A 7,755-nucleotide genomic window follows, 5' to 3' on the forward strand; every position below is an offset into this window, starting at 1 on the left:
TACCTTGTTAATCCTAGTCATTATTTCATGTTTTTACAGATTCACAATATTTTAAAAGTCTTAGAACATGACACGATAATAGTAAAATGATACCCAAAACTTACATATCCGTTTCAACTGACCATTGACAAAGCCGTCACCTGCCAATTCTGCGCATCTAGAATATCATAAAAGCCATATTACAGATATATTTAGCCACAACTCCACGTTCCAATCATACAAAAATATTCAACAGTGCATTTTGCTGCCAGTAGTAGTCTGTCATTGTTCGACAATGTCAAGTTATTTTGGACTCAGGTTCATTTGAAGATACATTACCTCTACAATGACGGTGTTTTTGTGGGAATGCAAATAAATGCGTAATTGGGGATTCTTTATGCACCCAAAAAACAGCTTTATTGGACACCTTATCGGTACTCGCACACTGCACTAAACTGTTGGCCAATACTTGGCCCCGCTTTCCCAATAATAGTTTATATTTTAAAAGAATTAGTTCGTTGTATGAGACGAGTAGTACAGAAGTAGGTATTTTATTCAGTGTCCACTGAAGGCCACAGGCCTCAGGCCTATAGTGGATAATATGAAGAGGCTGATGTTGACGATAAGCCAAGATAGACTGGAACTTCAAGCATTATTCCATTTGCATCCATCCATCCTATTCTTCTATATAAAAATACACATAGCCTCAACTAATTCTTACTTCGTTGTTTGGACGACATAGGGATCAATGTTTAAAGCCCTTTCTTGAGGCGAAAAAACCTTGACATTGTGATGCTACCCTCAGCTTATAAAAATGCACTTCCTCATGTCAATTCCGATCGAATGCTTTACCTCATTCAACGAACAAAACAGCGAACTCCCCCTCATCACCCACGTCTTTCAAACGCTCCAAAATAATGTGACGACACCAATACACAGTAAAAAGCATGGAATTTATAATACTCTGCGGCGTTCCCGTCAAAAATATCACTTCCGCGTGTCAGGGCTGCCTCTAATGTTCGGTGAATTTTGCATGTGAATACCCTTCGCGCTGGCGGTAATGTGACAAGCGACAACCCTGTTTGTGTGTCCGTCTGTCTGTTTTGTTTCGTATTGTTAAACAGGATGCTCTGTAATGCTCTTGTTTAGTTGACGCCTCATTTAGTAGGATTGGGCGCGGTTGTTCGTTAATCTGGCTGAGATGTAATTGGATTTGTTTGTGTCACTTTTGGAGTTACTCAAACCGACCCTGTTCATTATTTGGTCTATCTAGCAGTCTAGCCTATTTAATTACACTACAAATAGAGATGTTATGAGTAAGAAGATTTTACGTTCTAATAAGTAGATAAAGTCGGTTTCCCATATTCATCTTTAATAAGTGCCTTAAATAAGTGCTTTAAATTGCAGTTTATTCAAAACTTAATATTTTTTAAACACTCAAATCTATATCTATTCTAAAATAAAACACACCACTCCATAAATAGCCATGACCACCACCATAATAACAAGCTAACACTTACGTCACAACCCTACACGTACGAACATTATGGGATTTATCACATTCACCCCATGCTGCATCAAGTTTTATAGTTATCTGCGTTTTATGGTGATTTTTCGGCTGATTTTAGCGGTCACCCCTTTTTAGCTAACTTTCGGTAAGGGTAATGTTTTAGAAAGAAGTATTTGGAAATATCGTGTGTAGTTTGAATTATGCCATGTTTTTTAGAACGAACAAAATTATTTTTCTGATCGTCGTCCTTATTAGGAAAACCTGCTGAAAAAAACATGTTATAAAGGTTTATAAGGATTATAAAGGTTCGATTTCACAATAAGCTGTTGCATATTACATACAAAAATTTGTCATTTCCTGAACATGGTATTGACTAAGAGTTTCTATAATTGTCTGATTGTGAAACAATTGAACGTTTAATTCCTGTAGCATTCTTAAATGAAGGATAAGAAAACTTTTTACCGGTATCTTGATATATCAAACAGACTACGCAACAAACAGATAATAGTAAACTGAAGGATGCTTGAATGAATTGTTATTTTATTTGCAATTACAAGTACATATTTTATTTTAAAGCTTTTTATGTTAATGCACATATAAACTTATATAAAAGTCAAGGAATTTTCTGCACTTATTCATCAAAACTTTACATCTAATTAAACAAAAGTCCACATACAATGTAGAAAAAACAATACATTTTACGCTGATATGCGTAATACCCATACCAAGATTCTCACGGCGGCCTCGAGTGGAAAGTGCAAACGAGTTGCTCGCATCGGTCGCAAGCAACTCGCTCGATAGCGTCTAATTGACGGGCCTCGTTCAGATAAAGGCCAATATCAGTAGATTTGCGAGAACAGATAGTAGGAGCTTCTCACGGCTTCGTACAACTTTCAATTGTTTTCCTTTTGGTAATCGTAAAAAGTGGTGCCAAATTGTGACGTTTGTGGATCGTGTATTGTTTTTGTTTTATTTTGAATGGATTTTGAATGCAGTAAAGAGGTTTTTTTGCATAATGATTTAGTGTGTGACGTAGGTACTCTAATGACGCTAGTCAAAACATTGTTGTTACTAGCAGAAAATTTAAGTGAACGAACTCATAAAAATACCAACACTTTGTATGATTTGCGGCAAAGTATTGAACATTGTGATATCATAAGCACTTCTTTAGATAATTTGCCCTTCTTTTGCAGATCTCTTTTTGTATTGCCATAGTATACCGCCCGCAACTTTCAGAGACTTCGTCTGCATTACTGTTAAGTTATTTGAAGTTCTTTGAGCCCCATCCCTGATTTTTATAAGATCATACCTATCCTCACTATATGAGTAATTCACCTCGACATTTAATACAACATGACCGCGATGATTAAACATTTCCTAACATAAACAGTTGGACAGAACTTCACGAAATGTTTGATTGATCACTCCCGTTTGATCATATTATGTGTTTGTTAATTTTATTTTTATATACTTAGTGGTTTAAGCACGACTAGAGGATAAGGTCTTAGGGTCACTTAGGTGAAAACGTTATTTCCGATGATATTCGTTACCACATATTATCGTTGAATGAAATCAATCCTGGTGACGATCCCTGTTTGGCACACTTAAACTGCTGAACTGATTGGGATGACATCAGGAATGGAGGCTCTGTAGGTATATAGAAATAGGCTACATTTTATACGGATGAGTGACTCTAAAGATATCACGGGCAAATCATTGGCGTTATACGGGCAATCACGGCAGTAACATATGAAAAGTCTTAAATATGCTCGAATAGTATTCAATATGGATTTGGATTATATGAAATGCGGATTGAGAACGCAAGGGACACTTCAAAGAAAATGGTTGATAGCCAGTTGTTTAGCGTTTCATTCCTACTTTGCCCAAGTAGTCAATTAATGCACTTATAAGCATTTTCTTTTTTTAATCGAATTTGTCGGTCTTACTAAAATCAGCCACCATATACAAAATAAAAGGCACACGCATAAACTATTCTAAAAACATTCAAATATAACCGTGACCCAATAGCAAAGCATATAAATCCGAAGCCGACAGTGCTGCCAACATAAAAAGCGTGACGTGACGCGTGACGGTTGGCAGTCCCGATCCCACTTGACGGCTCAATTGTCTTTGATCACAAAACACGTGAATTATTCAACAGATCCCACCCTATGATGTTCATAGATCAGTTATAGAAAGAAAGGCTGGATAGCTCTGTTTAAATGCTTAAATTTTAATATATGTAGATACTACAATCTCTAACTGTGCTGCAAACTAGTTATGTCAATAATTCCCAGTTTGATTAAGTAAAACAGTATCAAATCACTTCAAGAAATGTTTTAAGAAAACTTACAACCTTGGATCTTTAACGAAACAATTCCTAGATCAAAGTTTATGCTTAAATCTTAATAAATACTCCATATACGTAAAAGCATAAAATACACGCAAGCATCCGAGCAGAACTGTCAGTCTTCCATCATAGCTTAATAATACCAAATACTTAGAAAGATTGTAAGTTGTAAGGTAAGTCCAAATTCAAACTCAAATCGCAAAAAACAAAACTTATATATGAGTTATACAAATCCACAGTAAGACAATTGTAACAAACAGATAGATAAATTATTGAAATCCACCATAAAACAACAGCATAAAAGTTCGCATCTACCGAATATTCTCCTCTACATCAGATCACTATAAAATTGAATTGACATCCAAAGGGTACAGTGACAAGTGAAACTTCACATTTAAACTCAACCTGCCATAGACAATTATTGCTAGAAAGTTCTACACAAATGTGAGGAATTTTAGAAGAATCGCGCGAAAAGTTTGATTGTACCGTGGTCTGTGGATTTGAGATCAGAGGTCGTTTTGATGATTGTTTACGCTTTTTATAGACTGATTGAACTATCGAGTAAGATTATTCTTAGCAATTGTTATTATTTGCATAGAAATATTCTTAAGAGCACTTTTTTAGGAACATCGGATATCATCAGATGAACCTTTCTGCAGTGTATGAAATGTGAGGGAGTCACGACTTTTACTTACTAAAGCCACCTCTTTTTCTTCTTCTCACCGGGATCCTTTAAACTTAAAAGCACGCATTCATCGATTGTTTTTTTTTTCTTATAGCGTGATTTTTTTACCTATAAAGTAATTTCTCAACCAAAATATCTACAACTATAAGGAAACAAAAATTTCCCATTAAAACACAAAAGTAACAAGCTCCGGGCGTTACTGAGCTAATAATTATGATTCGTTTGAACTCCTTTAAGAATTCCTAAAGAGATTAAAAGAATCATTATATATTCTCACTTGAGGGACTAGTAGCAGCCATTTGTAAGAGACAGGCCAGATTAAAGCCACGCTTCAGGCAATTTCTTCAAGATACTTACCGTTTTCAAGCATTTTCCCGGTTTAATTAGGCATGTAAAGTATTATTTTTATTTCATTTATTCCTATGACCAGCTATTTTCCGCGGTATCCACGGCATCTTGGGATCACTACTTAATGTACCATGATAAAATATGGTTAATTGAACTCAAAAATAACGAGGCTTTCCACGAATTTTCCAAGTACTTTCAATGACAAATTCACAAACTTTACCTTTTTATTATAGGTATAGATTGACAGGCACGCATTTGATCAGCATCACATCTGATAAAAGTGCTTGTCAAATGTCAATTTACATGAAACTTTTTTCTGTAAATGATTAGATCCGTAAGCGCCATTCCATTTTTTTTTTTCTCCTTCTAAACATTCATTCTTTCTAAACTTACATTCATTCAGCATAATCCCTTAACAAAAGCACATTCCCTTACCACAACTTAATATAACCCCGCTACTAATTTTTACCCCTCCATTCCTTAAGATGTTAACCCCTGAGGCAGGTCTTTGTACATTTTGTCAAATATTAATTAAGAAACTGTGTGCCTTAGTGTAATCTGTGAATGAGATATTATCTTTGAAGTTATACTTAACTTACTGTGTCGTATACTTTGAGATTTTGGGTTTGAATTATTAAAGCTGTGTACACATGCTGACGGCACTACTATTTGTGAGGAATAAAACCTCTAGCATAAATAATAAAATATATTCATTTGTACAACTATCATAATGTTTTTAGTGTTCTTAATCTTTTCGGCTGACTAGAGGGACGTTTCTTTCTTTCTTTCTAACTCAATATGAAAAGCATATATTGTCTATCCCACAAATATCAACTTCATTCTATCAGGATTAAATAGAAAGGGCATTTCGAGCAACGGTCGAATTTTCTTTTAGTGTCTTTTTAACCAATATGCAAGCAGCTATCATTAATTGTTAGCTAGAAATCCTTTTCGTTAATATTCATCATGAAAATTCAAGAAAATCTCGCACGTATTTTCTTCAAGTTATAACCCAAACTGTCTTGCTTTACAACCACACTATTTTAAAGTACTTTCACAACTATAAACAGCAGTGACAAAATTACATTTCACTTCCGCGTCTACAACCAACTACCCTTAATACAACATTTAGACAAATAAGTAATAGACAGACATACCCGGGGGGCAAGCAACTTTGTTTGTGCAGCTAACGGTTAGTTTATTAATTAGGGTTTGACAAACTGTGCGGTTGAACCCCCGTCTAACCTCTGTTTAGTTATGAACACGAGAATTTAATACTAGTTGTGGCATGACAATTTACAAGATTTTAGGGGAGGTTAATTCGGTTAGACTGTCTTGATAGTGTGTCTAAATGTAGATAGTTTTCGCAGTTTGTAAGTAATTTTTGTTTATGGAGATTCTTGCCAAATCGTCTCCTGGAATTTTGGAAAGTGCATGTAGTTTTTACTTTTCATAATAACCTGTAAATACTTAGTTTTCCCCAAACTAAACTCAATGAATAAGAAACATGAGCATTCTTATAGGTTGAACTTGCAGTATTCGCGTCCAGTGGCGCTATCTGTCGGCGCTTTTTGAAGAATGTTTCTCTCAGATAATGTAAGTGGTGTGTTATATATTTTTATATGGAAATTAAGTTGAAAAATCATAAGATACTTTTAAAAATATCTGTACCTATTAATGCACCTATATATGATACAAGATTTATTTCAAAATAATCTATCTTTACCGACTTCTTAAAATAACGTAATATTTATCAGGTAAGCTTCTAACTCAAAAGTGTATCTTATAAGAAGAGCTTACTTCAATGAGAAAAACGAATAGAAAAATTGAAATTAATCTCCAAAGCAATTTAAATGTAGAAAATTCACAGATGAGGTCTAGAAATATTTTTAATTGATAAATCAAGTGAATTAAAAAAAGACCTTTTCTATTATTCATATTGTATAACAAAACAAATTATGCATAAATAACTGATGATGTCGCTTTGCCTAAAACAATAAATATCCATTACCAGATAATTTCCGTTGCATCCATATCACATTGCACGCGAGGTTCTCAAATCACAACCCTTGGTACGGGACCCTAAATAATTAATATTTTGTGCGTCCCTGCGCCCTATTATTAAATCATGAAGGTACGTATAACAATTAGTAATATTCTCACACTGATGGACAGACTAACGTAATTATATTGAAAAGAATATGGATATTTTTCTTGTGGTTAAATCTTTTTTGAGTCTAGTTTAAATTTAATACCTATTAAGCTGTAAGGGAATATTTCAAATTGATATTTATATGTATAAATTTTCGGGTTATTGTTATAGTAGTGAATTCTGTCTTTGGCCGTGACAGTATCGACGAATGGCATAGGAAAACTTATTCAGGGAACTAAATAACACCCAGTAAAGTTTTTTTTACTACATATCTAAATAAATAAAGCTTATCTTAAATAGGTAAGGTCTAAAAGCTCTAATCAACCACAAATTTTCATTTCTTAGTATGTGAAGATAAGCTAGTAGTATGAAAATGATTGTTGATGTTGTTATTGTTTATTCTTACGATTCATTTGATACTTGCCATAAAAGTAGTATACACAGCATCACCGGCCGAATTTCTTCTGTTAGCAGCTTCCATAGATATAAGAATAGATGTTGATTATTTCTCTGGATTTTTTTAAAGGTATTATGATAACCGAATTTTTTAAAGGTTGTATGACCGAAGGTGAATAATTATTATTTGAATGAATTAATTCGGTGTTTACGTGTCTATATGAGTATGATAAAAGGTTTTTTTATGCTCAAGTATAAATACTGATGCTGTAATTATATTAATATAATAGATAGTTTTGTTTGTAAGTTTTCCTTTTAAGTTCATTAATCACTAT

Source organism: Helicoverpa armigera, chromosome 17 (assembly GCF_030705265.1).
Source record: "Helicoverpa armigera isolate CAAS_96S chromosome 17, ASM3070526v1, whole genome shotgun sequence".
Lineage (NCBI taxonomy): Eukaryota > Metazoa > Arthropoda > Insecta > Lepidoptera > Noctuidae > Helicoverpa > Helicoverpa armigera.